Raw genomic sequence first — 14,238 nt, forward strand, 5'->3', positions numbered from 1 at the left:
CCTGCCTCTGCCTCCCTCCGTGTCCATCTAGGTCTCTCTCACCCACGCAGAGGCTCATCGGAAGGAAAAACAGCCCCCGAAAGAGACAGAAGGAAGAAGCATGTCGAGCAGAGAGCCTTCTTGGGTAAGGGATCCTCTCAGCTCACAAAGACAATAACAACGGCCTGACCTAGAAACTTCCTGAAGACTTTTAACCTCCTGAACCAGAGGAACTGGGCCTTTCCCGCGTCCCTGCTCCAGGTATCACCACCTCCAGTCTAAGTCTTTGCCCAGCCAAGTCTGGGACCGGGGCCAGCCGCCCCCATGGGGCCCCCAAATGGAGCAGGATTGTTTCAATTCCCTGGCCAGGCTGGTTGGTGCTGTGACCATTTGGCCCAGATCTCCTCCCTCCTTCATTTTTTTCACGGGACTTAATTTTTCCCACCCTTTTCTTGACAGTTTGTTTCCTCCGTCAAAAGAAGAAAAGAAGAAAGAAACTGGATAACTGCTGGACTTTTCTACCAAGAGATGGGAAAAGACTTTCTAAAAGAGAAAAAAAAATTCCCTAGGAAAAATAAAAAAGAAAGAAAGTCAACAACGCAATTGGAACAATATTATTCTCTGGGCTGAAAACAGGGTACCCCTGTTTACTAAAGTTCTCTGGGGCAATTTTTTTTAATAAAATCATTTTTTTTTTCATGCAGCCTTTTTGACGTGTGCCGAGAAAATAAAGGTTCCAGCTGTCATAGGATTTCTGTATATTTCTTCTGAAACTTCTGACTTCATCCCTCCCCCTCATCTGTCTTCCCCAATGCCTCACCATCCCTTTTTCATAAAACCTCCAGCCTGACCCTCTCCTCTGGCATGTGAGTTTGGAATACTTAAATCTCATTCAGCCCAGCTGGCAAACTCCAAAGAAAAAACTTAAAAATAGGAAAAGAAAAGAGAAAAGGAGTGTGGGTGAGGGAAGTCCCTCCCACACAGAAATGCCCTTCTTAATCGCACAGATTTATACTCAAAAGAAAGCCGGGGTGGCCCTGCGTTCCGATTGGTTTCTGGGAAGAATTTGTTCCTGGAAAATACACATGGGTCTGCAGAGCAGCAGGTCCTTTCAGGAAAACCGGAGTTCAATTGACCAGGCTGACCCAGCCCCTTTATTATTATTACCATTAGTCTCTGATGATTTAACCAAAATTAGCTTCGGAGCAGCCCTGGCTGAAGGGGGAATTAATTAACAGGCATCAGTTGAGTTTGTTATTAATAGATAGAGGAATAAAATAAAATAAAAAACGTTGGAGGGGGTTGGCTGGCTGGGCCCTGGCTTTATTTAGTCTAAATGATGGTTACAGCAGTCATGATGATGAGGAGGAGGAGGAGGATAATAAAGCAATAATTTGACTAGGCGCCTGAGGCCGAAATTTCTGTCGCTCCCCCTGCCATAAGCCCGCAAACCGTTGCAGGACCGAGGCCAGGAGCGTGGTAGGCAAGAAAGGAGACGCCGCCGCCGGGGAGCAGGGGCCTGGGAGGGGAGCGGAGGGGCTTAGCCCCCGGCCGCCGCCGCCGCCGCCGCCGGGCTGTCTGGGCCGCTGCTGCCGCGGAGGCCGGCCACTAGCTACGCTGGGCCACGGAGGCGACGAGAGAGCGATCGGGACGCCGACCCGGTCAGCGGCGGCAGGTTCCAAGCGCTCCGGGCTGAGAGCCCAGCCCTACGGGCGACAGCAAGTTTGGGCGCGGGAGGTAACCGGATTAAAAGGCGCGTTAGCAACTCCGCCCCGGGACGGGGCCCGGCCGGGCTGCAGGGCGCCGAGGCCTGGCGGGCGGGACAGTGAGCAGAGGGGACGGTGCCTAGGGGATCCGCGATCGGGGGATCCAGGAGAAGTGGGGGTTGGGGAGCAGCTCTAACCCAGCCAAACGTGTCTATCCCCCTTGCCTCCATGTTGGAAAAATCCAGACTCCATATGGCTTCTCGGGAGGGAGCCGGTGGCTCCTGGCTTCCCCCCAGGGTCTCGCTGAGAGTGAGCCACCCCCAGCACCCCACCTTGCCGGGCACACCCCTGGAAGAGCCGGGAGTCACAATAGCGGGGGGGGGGGGGGGGGGGGGAAGCCCCGGGAGGGAGAGGGGCTAGGCCACCTTCCAGGACTTAAAAAAAAAAATAAATGAATGGAAGAAAAATAAAACAGGGAAGGAAGAGAAAGGTTAGGCTCTTCTGATCAGCGGGAGAAAAAAATTCTGCCCAGGACCTGGTTGCTAAAAGAAAAGAAGAGAAAAGGAGAGAAGCAGGAAGAGAGAGGGAGGGAGAGAAGGAGAGAGAGAGAGGGAGGGAGGAAGGGAGGGAGGGAGAGAGAGAGAGAGAGAGAGAGAGAGAGAGAGAGAGAGAGAGAGTCAGTCGCTGCGTGGAAGGAAGCTTAAAGCTTGTGAACTCTTCTTGAACCGAGATTGGAGTCATATGGGCCATAAATCATTGAGACATACTCTCCGCCATTCACAAACTGATAGCCTATTTTAGTCCAGCTTACCTTAGCCACCGACGAGGGGAGAACAGGCAGACATAATATATATTCACATCGAGCCCCAGCGCGAGCGGCAGGCGAGAAATCTCCCCTCCTTGAAGGCAAAGGAAAAAAAGACCACTGTTTAAAGCGGCGTCGCCCCCCCCTCCCCAACAGCCACCCCGGCTGGGGAGCCCGAGGGGCAGACCGGCCGGAGGTGCCGCGCGGCGTCCGCTTCAATTCACTCGGCTTGGGAGCGGGGGTGCGCGGGAGGGAGGGGGTGGGGGAGCGGGGGGAAAAGAGAAGACCGAAAGGTGCTTGGGCTGCTGGGCTCGCCGAGAATCCAGCTCCGGGCTCCGCCACGGCCAAGTCGCCACAGTGTGGTTGCCCTATAAGACTGGTACGCCCTACTCTCCGTAACAATGGCCTCTGCTTTTGCACAGGGAGAAAAAAAAAAAACCACACAGACACATACACACACACACACACACACACACACACACACACACAAGCTCACACACACACCCCACCTCTCCCCCTTTAGCAAGCTTAGATGCCTGATAAGGAGGGAAGGTGATGGTGGTATTGGGGGAGAGGGGATTTTTACACCCCACCCTCACCCCCAAAAAAAGGGTGAGTAAGGAAAGAAGGTAGAGGTTTCGGATTTTTTTTTTTTTTTTGTCTTTTCATTTTGTAAGAACAGGTACATTTTTAAATGGAGATTTTGGCAGGCGAGGCAGGGGGAGCCAAGGCGAGGCGCAGCCAGTTGGTGTTCCCAGCTCTCACCACCCCAGTAGTAAACCATTATGCTAATTGAGAAGTAGCTGTGGGGAGGCCTAGTCCGAGGCACCGGCCTCCCTCGGGGTGGGGTGCTGGGCGCCCCTCTGTATTCATTTGCAGTGGAACACTAGGACTTTTTTTTTTTTTTTTAAGTAGTTTCACTCCTCTGGGTCTGGTGGCTGGGTCTTCCCCTCTGGCTCTGGCTCCCTCCATCTGAGTCTCCCCGTCTGCTTCTTCTCTCCCCACACCCGCTCTATTCTTCCTCTCTCCCCACAAATTTCCAGACCCAGTTTCCAACTGGTAGGGGGGAAGGCCAGGCCAGATTTTTTTTTAAACAGCCCCCTTCCCCCCCCCCTTTTTTTTTTGAGAACAGACAACAAGCGGTGAGTGATTATTTTAAAAACCCAGACCATCTTGCAGGGAGAGGGGGGCTGATGAGATGGTGACAAAAGGAGGACCCTGTGTTTAGCTTCAGCTCGAGAGGGGCTGGCCACAGTCTGTAGGAACTTCCCAGAGAAGTTTCTGTTAGGATTCTCACCTCTGGATGGGCAGAAGGGGCGAAGAGGTGATAAGGATATTTGTACTTCTAAGAAGATGAGAAGAACTAGCAAAATGGCTTAACTTTAAGTGAACTGGCAGGGGAGACAGAGGATGGTTGTTGTTGCTGTGATCATTATTATTATTCAGAACAAACCTGTTCTCTTAGCTCTGCAAGAAGTAAGGAAGATGATCAAAGCTAAACTTTTCTTAGGGTGAGTTTGAGAAGGGCGGGAGGCCTGTAGGAGGAAGACAGGGGCCAAGAATGTAGGTGTCTGCAGATTTGGCTCGGGGGTGGGGAAGAGTCACGTTGGTGGAGGGAAAAGACAAAAAGAGCACCAGGACATTCCCCAAAAGCAGGAGAATTTGCAACTCTGCCTAACTGCTGACTCTGGGTTTAGGGGGTAAAATAGGAGGCAAACGGTCTCTTTTTTTTCCTACAAAGGCAGCTTGGAAAACTTGTTCTCTTAACTTTTCCTGGATAGAACCAGCCACTAACCCTGTGAGCTCCTGGTTAGAATATTTGGCTTTTGCCTTCTCCCATCTGGATGCACCAAGGAGAGATGGGACTGGGAGAACAAAGGTGAGAGATTGTTTCCAGCTATTCTATTGTCTTCCTTCCAGGAGAGGGTGGTTGTGTCTGGCAAAGCTTCCCTCATATCCTATCGGTCCTCACTCACAGGCTCTGCTTTGGGCTGAGAAAATATTCTATTCCCAAAGGAAGTGGTTCCTGGGTCCCCTAAGTCAGACTTTCTGGGTTGAAGCAATAGGTTTCCTGGGGCCCTGCTGAATTAAGGGATGGGGTACCCATGGCCTCCCTACCCTCTAGCCACAAGAACCGCATGCAGAGCTTTCTCTATGATATTCCCAAGGATCCTACGGCCTCCCAGAGAGACGGTGGCTGAGAGAAAGGGTAGACGAGGATAGAGGGTGGGAGCCATTTTTTCTGTGTTCATCAATAGTATCAAGAAAAGAAAATGCCCAAGCCAGACCCAATGTTGGGGCTCAAGCCATGACCCTCAAAGAGAGTGATTATGGCTGCATGAGTATGTGGCTGCAAGGACTCTGTCCTGAGATCTCTAGTCCCTGGTTAGAGACCTACCGAGTGGGACTCTGCAGCTTTGGGTCTGGTGGCTCAGGGACTCAGCCCAGGGAGGCTTCCAGAGGCTGAAGGGAACCAGCACCTTTGGGTCTTTCCTCTCACTCCCCAAAATTAAAAAGCCAAGAATGGATCTCAGACCCTCCATCTCTCCAAGCTGTTGCTAGAGAAGATCATCATAAAATTGAGAGAAGAGAAACCCTGGTTGTTTGTGGCTCCCAAGCTTTGCATCAAGGAATAAAACGAGGGCCCGGAGGGCACCCCGCCAGCTGCCGGCCTGCAAGCCCGGGCTGCAGGCTGATCGGGCCTGGAGCTGAGCTGGGGGTGGAGGCACTTTCCAGAGACAGCAGTGGACTATTCCCCTCCTGGAGCCTCAGCTCACTGTGGTGCCTCTAGCTACACAAAGAAATGGGGTGTAGTGGGGTGGGAGCAAAAAGAAGAACTGGGGAGCAAGAAAACTAACCTGGAGGAAAAGTTCAGAAGACATGCACCCCCAAATGCGGTAGGAGATGAAGTGGGACTTCTTAATTCTGAAAAGCAGAGCCCATTTGAAATGTCTGGGAGGCAATTAGATCCCATTTTGGTTTCTTTCTTGCCTTTTTTCTTCCTTTCTTAGAGATTGCTGGCTAGCCGGTTGCCCCAGATTGGGACTGGGAGGGTGGGGGTGTGGATGGTAGAACAGGCCGCCCTGAGGGCTCCCATTTCGTTGGAGGTGTTGATGCAGGATTGGGACCTTCCAAACTTCAAGGGACAAAGGGAGGGCAGTAAGGAGTGTGGGCAGGGACCTTGGGGTGGGAGACACCAGAGGGGTTTGAGGGGAGACTTTGGGGTCTGGAGAAGAGGAGGGGAGAGGGCTTCAGCGATGCCAAGGGAGTCCTGGACTACAGAGAGGAGAGGAAACAATTTCTTCCTGGACTCAAGGCAGGGAAACCTAACAAGTTACTGCGTGTGTGTGTGTGTGTGTGTGTGTGTGTGTGTGTGTGTGTGTGTTGAGAGAGAGAGAGAGAGAAATTGAAAAAAATGGAAAGATCAAGACACAGAGACCTTAGTGTAATCTAATAATTAAAGGCAAAACTTAACAATAAAGGTAAAAATTAGAGAAAATGTCCTCCTTCATAGACATTCTTTTCTCTCTGCTTCAGTTTCCGAAAAGCTAGAGTGCTCTCTCTGGCACTGGCACTCCCCTCCCCCACCCCTAATCTGTACCCAGTACCCGGGGGCACGGAGCACTCCAAACACCCTGGAGAAATCCCTGGCGGTCCGCCTTCCAGGCCTTTGGGGATCATATCAGTTTCTCTCCCCGAACCCCCCGCCCCCGCCCCACATACACACAAAAAATCAAAGAGCAAACGAAAATTCCCCTCTCAAAAAGCACCAATTGGCTGGCCCGGTTAAAATCGATTTCTGATGATCAGCCTTGGGGTGACCAAGGATGCTGCCCCCAGCTCAGCCTGCCCCCAATTCCGACCGCAGGCTGATTGTGGAGGCCAAACGAAGCCTCTAGGGATCTGTTTCTTTCTGGTCCTGTCTGGGTTCCCAGACCCACGCTCTTCTAGCTTCATTGCCCAACTTGGTTGCAGCGGCGGAGTCTTGTAAAGTTCACACACGCACCCAAATCTCCATCTAAATACTCATAACCATTTTAAAGCTGGGGTTGTACAATGGAAATTGCTACTAAAGACCACTCCTGGTATCTGGATCCTCAAACCTGCCTTCCTCCCTGCCCACCCCACCCCACCCCACCCCAAGATGCCGGGAGCAGCAGGGAACAAAGGGGCAGCCACGCGCAGATTTGGCGCCTCGGCAGAGACCGGTGTAGACCGGGCATAGACCTGGCTGAAACGGGGATCGAAAGAACAAAAAGGCCACTAGGGTTGAAGAAAAACCCAAGCTGTACTCTCCCCGCAACCCCAAGCGACAGGGTGAAAAGGGACGCAGGAGAAAACAGGGCAGCCAAGAGAATCTGCAGAGACTCCTCGGTGACCCTGGAGGCCGCCTGAAAGCGCCGAGGAGCCGCGGATGGGGCTGCCTCGGGCCACGCTGGGAGTTACCAGCAGGCGGGCGCCTTGCTGGCAGAGGAGCCAATTCTGAATCAGGGGTCCCGCCTCACCTAGAAACTCGGTCCCGGCCTAGCTAACCCACACCCGTGGATGTCGAGACAAAGGTGGGCAAAGTAGTGAAGGCACCAGGGAGAGGGTCGAATCTAGGACAGCTGGGCAGGGGGTGGGGGTGCTGGGGAAGGGAGGGAGACGCAGGCAAGGGAGGAACAGGGGCCCAGCCGCTGAGAGTGACTGCGCAGGGCTCCCCTGACAGATTGGATGTCTCTCTCCCAGTGACCTCTGTTTAACAGACAATAACTCACCGGATTAATGACCAATCAGCTGAAGGCCTTCCGAATTGCCTCCAAATATAAAACTCCAAAGTCGAATGGGATAGGGCCAGAGTCTGGACCTGCCAGCGCTCTCTCTCTCTCTCTCTCTCTCTCTCTCTCTCTCTCTCTCTCTCTCTCTCTCTCTCTCTCGATATCTGGCCTGAGACTCTGAGTTCCAGAACTAAGATGAGGTTGTTTCCCATCTCTCCCCACTTCCTCCAGCACAACTCATATCCCTGATCACACTTCCCAAGGCAGTCTGGGGAGCTTTCCCCCACCCCACCCCACCCCAGTCTGTCTGGCCTCCTCATATCTCTGCTCCTATAAGAAATCTCTCTTCTCATAACCATTAAACTTCTGAGAAACTCCCACCCCTCTTGAATTTTATTTTCTCCCAGTTTGGGGAAAGAGATGGAAAATGAGAGCAAGAACTGGTGGGGGAGGGTCACCCACCTTGCAGGCCTATCCTGGCTGCCCTGGCAGAAGATCTGGTATAGTGCTGTGGCACCACGTTTGCCCTCTCCTAGGAAGAGAGGGTCTAAAGACCTAGGGATCAGGGTGAAGCTGGGGCGTGGGGGTAGCCTGCCATCATAGAATCTAAATTCTAAAACCACAATTCAGTCCCTGGCTGGGGTAGAAGGGACTTTAAGAACTGCATTCTGAACAACTCCAGCCTCAGCTGGGCACCTACGGGAAGAGTGCCTTGCTCTGTGAGGCTGAGCCCTCCTTCCTTAGCGCCCCCTCCAAATGCCAATTCCAGCCCAATCCAGCTAGCAAGCCCCTCTCCTCTGCCTTCTATTCCCATTGCTCGCCGAGGCCTGAGCTTCTCCTCCAATCTTCAGGAGGAGGAATGGTCCAGATTCCAGTGGACTTCCTAGAGCCAGTCTGAGTCACCAACCACTGCTCTGGATGGGTACGAACCCCCTGTATATGGCAAATAAGCATGCAGTAACTTCTGTGTGCAAGGGAGATGTTCCCAAGCACTAGAGAGTTACTCAAGGCCAGAACTGGGAAAACTTGGGGGTCATCCTGTCCACTCCTGTCATTGTTACAGACCCAGAAACTGAGACCAGGGAAGTGACTTGTCCTAAGTGACAAGTCATCCTTGTGATAGGCTTGAAAGTCAGGAGGCTTAAATTCTAGGTCAGGCAGGCCATATGCGGGTGTTTTTGCCGTTTTGTTTTTTTACTTCAAAATAAGATATGTGCAGTGTGCATAGGAATTTGTTCATAGTTTTTTTTTTAAACTATAGTCCGGCCCGCCAACGGTCTGAGGGACAGTGAACTGGCCCCCTGTTTAAAAAGTTTGAGGACCCCTGTTCTAGGTGTTCCAGACTGGCTGTATGAGCTGAAGCAGAGAACTCCTTGGGCCTCAGTATACCCTTCTGTAAAGCCAGAGCATATGTGTGGAGGGGAGGGGTGGGCTAAATGATCTCCTGCGGGGCCCTTTTTGGGCTGAGAGTTTGTGCTTCTCTGTGTGCTGATGTAAAAGTGAGCAACAACACTAAGCAGTAACAATAGACTAAGTTCAGGCAATAAGGCAGGATATTTCCTTGGGGGATTTAAAAGCTGACACCTCTGCTACCAAACACCAACTCCATCTTGGTCCTTCTTGCCCCACAGAGGCTCACGCACTGGCTTTTACTGCTTTCCCATTTGTGTGTGTTTATGTGGGGGGTTGTTCTCCACCTCCATCACCAGCTCAAAAGTGCTGATTTTGAACACAGGAACCTTAGCAGTAAATAATTAATTTGTATAATTAGAGGAGGAAGGCTTCGACCTGGCAATTTTTAACCAAAATTCAATGCACCCATTGTACCAGCCTGGCCTTCTCACCCGACCCCCAACTCTGCCCACACACCTACCAGCCCGGCTTCCCAACTGCCTCCCCCCCAATCGGAGACCAGCATTCCCAAGATGGCCAGCAGGATTCACCGAGTCAGACTCTGCTCCCTCCCCACAAAGTTCTGTTCCCTACCTGCCCCCGCCCCCTAGAAATCAGTCTGCCTGCAGCTGCCCTCTGCAGCTTGCTTTCCCTACCCCCTAAAGCTGTGCTGGGCTCCAGGTCCAGGCTCCCTGCTCTTGGGATACAAGTAATCCACCTCCCCGGCTCAAGATGCCCCAACAATCCAGCAATACAGCGAGTTTGCATTTCAAGAAACTCCCATTAATATCAATTTACTTCACTGAAACCTCGGGTTCTTCATCAAGTTGATGATTTATGATAAAATCAATTAAATTACGGCCACTTAGGGCCCAGCCGCTTCCTCTCAGATTTCATTGGTGCAGGACCCAAGTGTCTGGTGGAAAAATGCAAGTTTAGCTGGAGGCGAGGAAAGATAATTCTGCGGCTGAGAAAATTTAATGCAAAACAATTTCCAGGCAAAGCTGGGGCGTCTGGACAGAAATGCAAGAGCCACCAGTTGGCCTGCGGAAATAACGATCTGGGGGTCAAAAATATATTTCTCCCCACCCCCACCATCCTGCTCTGTTCCCCTTTGTGCTCCCTTGCCCCCCCTCCCCCAAGCAGCAACTTCAGGGGAATCTGAGCAGTAATGGTGGAACCCAAGCCTGCCAAGGCCCAGCTTCAAACCACTGACCTCCCCTACTACCCCAGGCCTTTTCCTCCTCTCTCCCTCCCCTTCTCACACCGCTATGCTCACTAGTTCCTGAGTCTCCCACAGCAAAGTTAAAGGTTCAAAGTGAATATCAGCTGGCGTGTGGGCAGATGACACAGAGGGGCCAGGGGCCAGGCCAAGTGGACTCTGCTGCCTGTGGCCGTGGCCGTGGGAGGAAGAACACCCAGGCGGCACCAAACAGTGGCCCATGGCGAGGGAACGTGTGCAGAGCTGCCCCATCCCAGAGGACCAGGACCAGAGGACACCCGGCCTCCCTCCCAGCGCCCTGGGTGCCCACTCACAAAGCCATGCTGTGCCCACAAACCCCAACCCAGACCTGAGAACTGACATATACACGCACACACCTACACGTGTGCATGCGTGCATACTCTCCTTATACCTCACACAGACCCACCACATTCTGTGCCTCGAAGGGAGCTCCCCCAATCTCCCCACATCTGAGAAAATAAATCCCAGAGCATCCACCTGGCCTCGCCTCCTGCTCCAAGGAGAGGGGCTGCTCCCGCCTCTGCTCTGTTTGGTTTTTGGTTTCCAAAGCAGGCAGGGAGTAAACACAGCCCCTCTGCAGCCATAAATCACCCCCTCTCCCACCTTCTCAGTTTAACACCCGGCCTCAGCGCAACCCCTTGTAGTCTCCGCTTCAAATAGCCCACAAGGTGCTAAAAGGCCTGGCCGCGGTGGCAGCTGGGCTGTGCGAGCCCGAGCCGGGCCCCGGCGCGCTGGCCCCCTCCCCAGCAGATGCCCCTCGCAGCCCCGGAAAGCCCTCCACGGCCTCGAACACCCTCCCTGCGGGGGAGAGCTCCCCCACCCCCGAACCCCGTTCCTGTCCACACACCACAGGCACACCCACATTCCTCCACTCTGCCCTGCACACAGGGTCCCCCGACCCCCACAGCCCCTACCCGCCTCTGAAGTTGCCCTCATCTTTGTCTCCCACGGTTTGGACCCAGCCTCTGTGCCGACCCAGGAGAGAGGCCGGGACGGGGTCTCAGCCGCTCTGCTCTCCGCCCCGCCCCGCCCCGCCCCGGGCGCGGGCCCCGCACCCACACTTACCTGTGCGGCTCCCGCTAGGGCGCAGGCCGCGCCGGGCCGCTGGGCGCGGGGCGCGCGCGGGAGCCACCGGCCAGGCTCGGGTCCCTCGGCCCCGGCTGGGGCTCGGCCGGCCGCATCCCGGTCATTCAACCCCGGGCGGCCCTGGGACGGGCGGGCGGGCGCGGGGAGAGGCCCGGAAGCGCGGCCCGCACCCCGCCCCCGCCCCCGCCCCCGGCTTTGTTCGGCCTTCGAGGCCGCGGGGCGGCGGCGGGGCGCGCGGGGCCGCACTCGAGGCGCCCCTCTCTGGAGACGCCGGGGGTCCCCCTCCGCCGGGCCGGCCGGGCACCGCGCTGCGCTCAGGGCTCTGAGAGCCGGCCGAGTGGCCGGGAAGGGGCGCCGCGACTGACGGGGGCCACGGCGAGGCGCGGGACCGGGGGCGCCATGGCGGAAGGGAAGGCGGGCGCACGGGCGGCTCTTCAATGTCACCAGCGAAATGGGTTCCATATGTCCGGCCGGCGGAGAAGGGAGGGGAAGGGAGAGAGCTCTGGGCAGGACTGGACGGGGCTGGGGGTGCTCCATGGAGGGAGCAGAGCAGCGGCCAGGGGGGAAAGAGGGACTGGAGAGGCGAAAAGGTTTGCATTTTCCAGTTTCCCCGGAGTCTTTAAAGGCTGCTTAGGCGGATAGGAACTCTCGTTCCCTTTTCCCTTTTCTTTCCTGAAACCTGGGGGCCGGGGAGGAGGGTAGGGAAGAGATCAGTGAAGGTGGCATCCGTTTGTTCAGGCCGGAGGTGCCTGCGAAGGGATGTAGATTGGAGGTGAAAGGGAAAGTTCTGGGGCAGCTGGAAGGTCAGCTTCTCCCCTTCCCTAAAGGAGAGGAAGAGACCGAGACCCAGGCCGTACCTGGGAGGGGAAAGAGAAGCCCAAGAAAGAGCCCGGGGTCCGGGCGTGAGAGAATTCCTCCTGGTGGAATTCTGTTTCGGGGCCAGTCCGACCATTAAGGTACTCATGATGGTGGTAGAAGAGGAGATTGAAGTGCCCCGGGCATCTTGGCCATTTCCTGACACTTCAGTCGCTGCCAGCTGCCTCCCACCTGAGGCGGCAGCCCAGGGGGCCTACTCTAGAGGCAGATGCTCCTGGGATGGCCTCAGCTTTGGGCAGCTGTCTGGAAAGAAAGCAGGGAGTCTAGAAAAGCTGCCAGGCCCCACAGCCCTCTCCCCTCTGTGCCTGCCCCCTAAGGGGTTTAAGGGGTTTGGGCTCACTGGTGCTCTCTCTGTCTCTCTCTGCCCTGCACCCCCATTTTCTAACCATCTCTGTTGCCTCTGACCCTCTCTCACAGCCCCTTTGTCTTCTCATGCTCTGCCTCTCCCTGTGTCTTAAGTAAATTTGAAGTGAGTCGTGGGAAGGACGCAGGAGCATCCCCAGAAACCACTTCTGGGCTGCCCCTCTCCTGGGGGCAGGGTGGAGCCCTGGGCCCCCGGGCCCCCTCACCTGCAGGGAAAACCTACCCTTTGGTCAAGGAGACATTCTCTCCTACAGAGAAGGGGCAAGGGCAGTGGTTTCCTGTTCACTTCCCTTCTTCTGGCTTAGCTCGGAGGAGAGGGAGGAGAGTGTGTGTGTGTGTGTGTGTGTGTGTGTGTGTGTGTGTGTGTGTGTGTGTTCATCCAAGTTGTGGGGTTCTTCTTCCAGGACAGCCTCCTGCCTCTCAGACTGGCCTTTGTCTCCACTCTCCCTGTCACCCTCTCCTTGACTTCCCTCCTCAGAAAGGGATTCTTCTGCCCATTATCTCTCTGGGGCCCCCTCTTTTGCCTTCATCCTCTCTCCTCATCTTTCTATCCGACTCCTCTGGTCATTAAAGCAGTGGCCGCCCAGCTTCTCCAAGGCCCAGGGAGAACATGATAATTATATAGAGAAAGTGGACACCAGCAGAGTCTGGGGAGAGCACAGAATAAGCAGCTTTCCTAAAACCCCCTCCCATCAACTGCGTTATACCCATCCCCTGACCAGCAAGCACAAAAGCAAACGGAGTGTGTGTGTGCATAGAGCTGGCAAGAGGCAGAGTGCTTCCTGGTTAAATGAACCAAATGTATCTTTAAAAAAAAAAAAAAAAACACCAACCAAGTCTTTTCAAACTTGATGATTTGGGGGGTAGGCCTATGTGCCTGGATGGAGGGCATCAGGCCTCACAGGGGGAGATTTAACCAGGGGCCAGCGACTAACAGATACTGGTGGAAAGGGATGGTCTCGCTGCTTTTGTCTCCTGGGGAAGAGTCTGTGGGAGAGTTGGGGAAAGGGAGAGGGAGGGGGTATCCCCAGGGCCAGAAGAGACAAAGACCTGAAGGGGGCTGAAAGAATGGAGAGGGAAAGAGAGGGGGGAGCAGACCTCCATGTCATAAGCACAAGCAAAGGCAGCAGAGGGGGCAAGATAAGGGGTGGAGTTGGCAACTCAGGGGTAGGAGCCTGTGGCACTGGCCCCCACCTCTTCCCAGAGCTATGGCCTGTCCCCCAAAGCAAATCCTCCAGCCTCCAGCCTTTTGTTCCGCAGCCTCCAAAATAGACTAAATCCAGAAGCTAATAAACACAGCTCCACTCTCTCCCTTCTCCTTTATGTCCCTCTTCCTCTCCAAGGAAGAGGTAATCCTGCCTCGCTCTCTCAGGGATTCCAAGACTTTGACCTACATTCTGGAGCACTAGTTTCCGGGGTGAACTCACATTTACACCCACCTTGTCGCCTCCCACACTGAGGGGGTGGGGAGCAGAATTCTCTAACATTGAAGGATAGAGGGCCTGAAAGGCTTGGAGCCCCCTATCCCTCAGATCTCTTTGCTGCTGCCCCCCAACCCTTCAACCCTCCCCAAGATCTCCAGCCCTTGAATCCAGACGCCACCTTCCTTTTATCCAGGCCAGGTAATGCCCCCACCCACCCTAGCCTGGGGTCTTGTTCAGCTCCTTCTCTTTCTCCCTAAACCCTTGTCAACCCAGACTCCCAAACTGGGAGGCTTCACCCACCACCCTCCTGCAAATCTGCCTGTTAACAAGGACAGGGCTCAGCGCCCACTTAAAGTAGAGCACCCACTTGGAGTAGAGCGTGGGGGCAAGCTCCTAGATGCTCCACTGGGGCCTCAGAGGCCACTCCGAGAGGCTTAAGCCATAAATAATTAACACCTGGGTGCAGAGTCGCTCTCATTTCCCTACTCAAAGGTTTACACTAGCAGGCAGAGTTAAATATCACAGATAATAGTAGCTATAAAGTCAGTTAGCCCAGCTCCAGCCAGGGAAGAAAAAGCCAGTAGCCCTGACCAGACTTGGCAAAGGC

Source organism: Cnephaeus nilssonii (genome assembly GCF_951640355.1).
Source record: "Cnephaeus nilssonii genome assembly, chromosome: 19".
NCBI lineage: Eukaryota > Metazoa > Chordata > Mammalia > Chiroptera > Vespertilionidae > Cnephaeus > Cnephaeus nilssonii.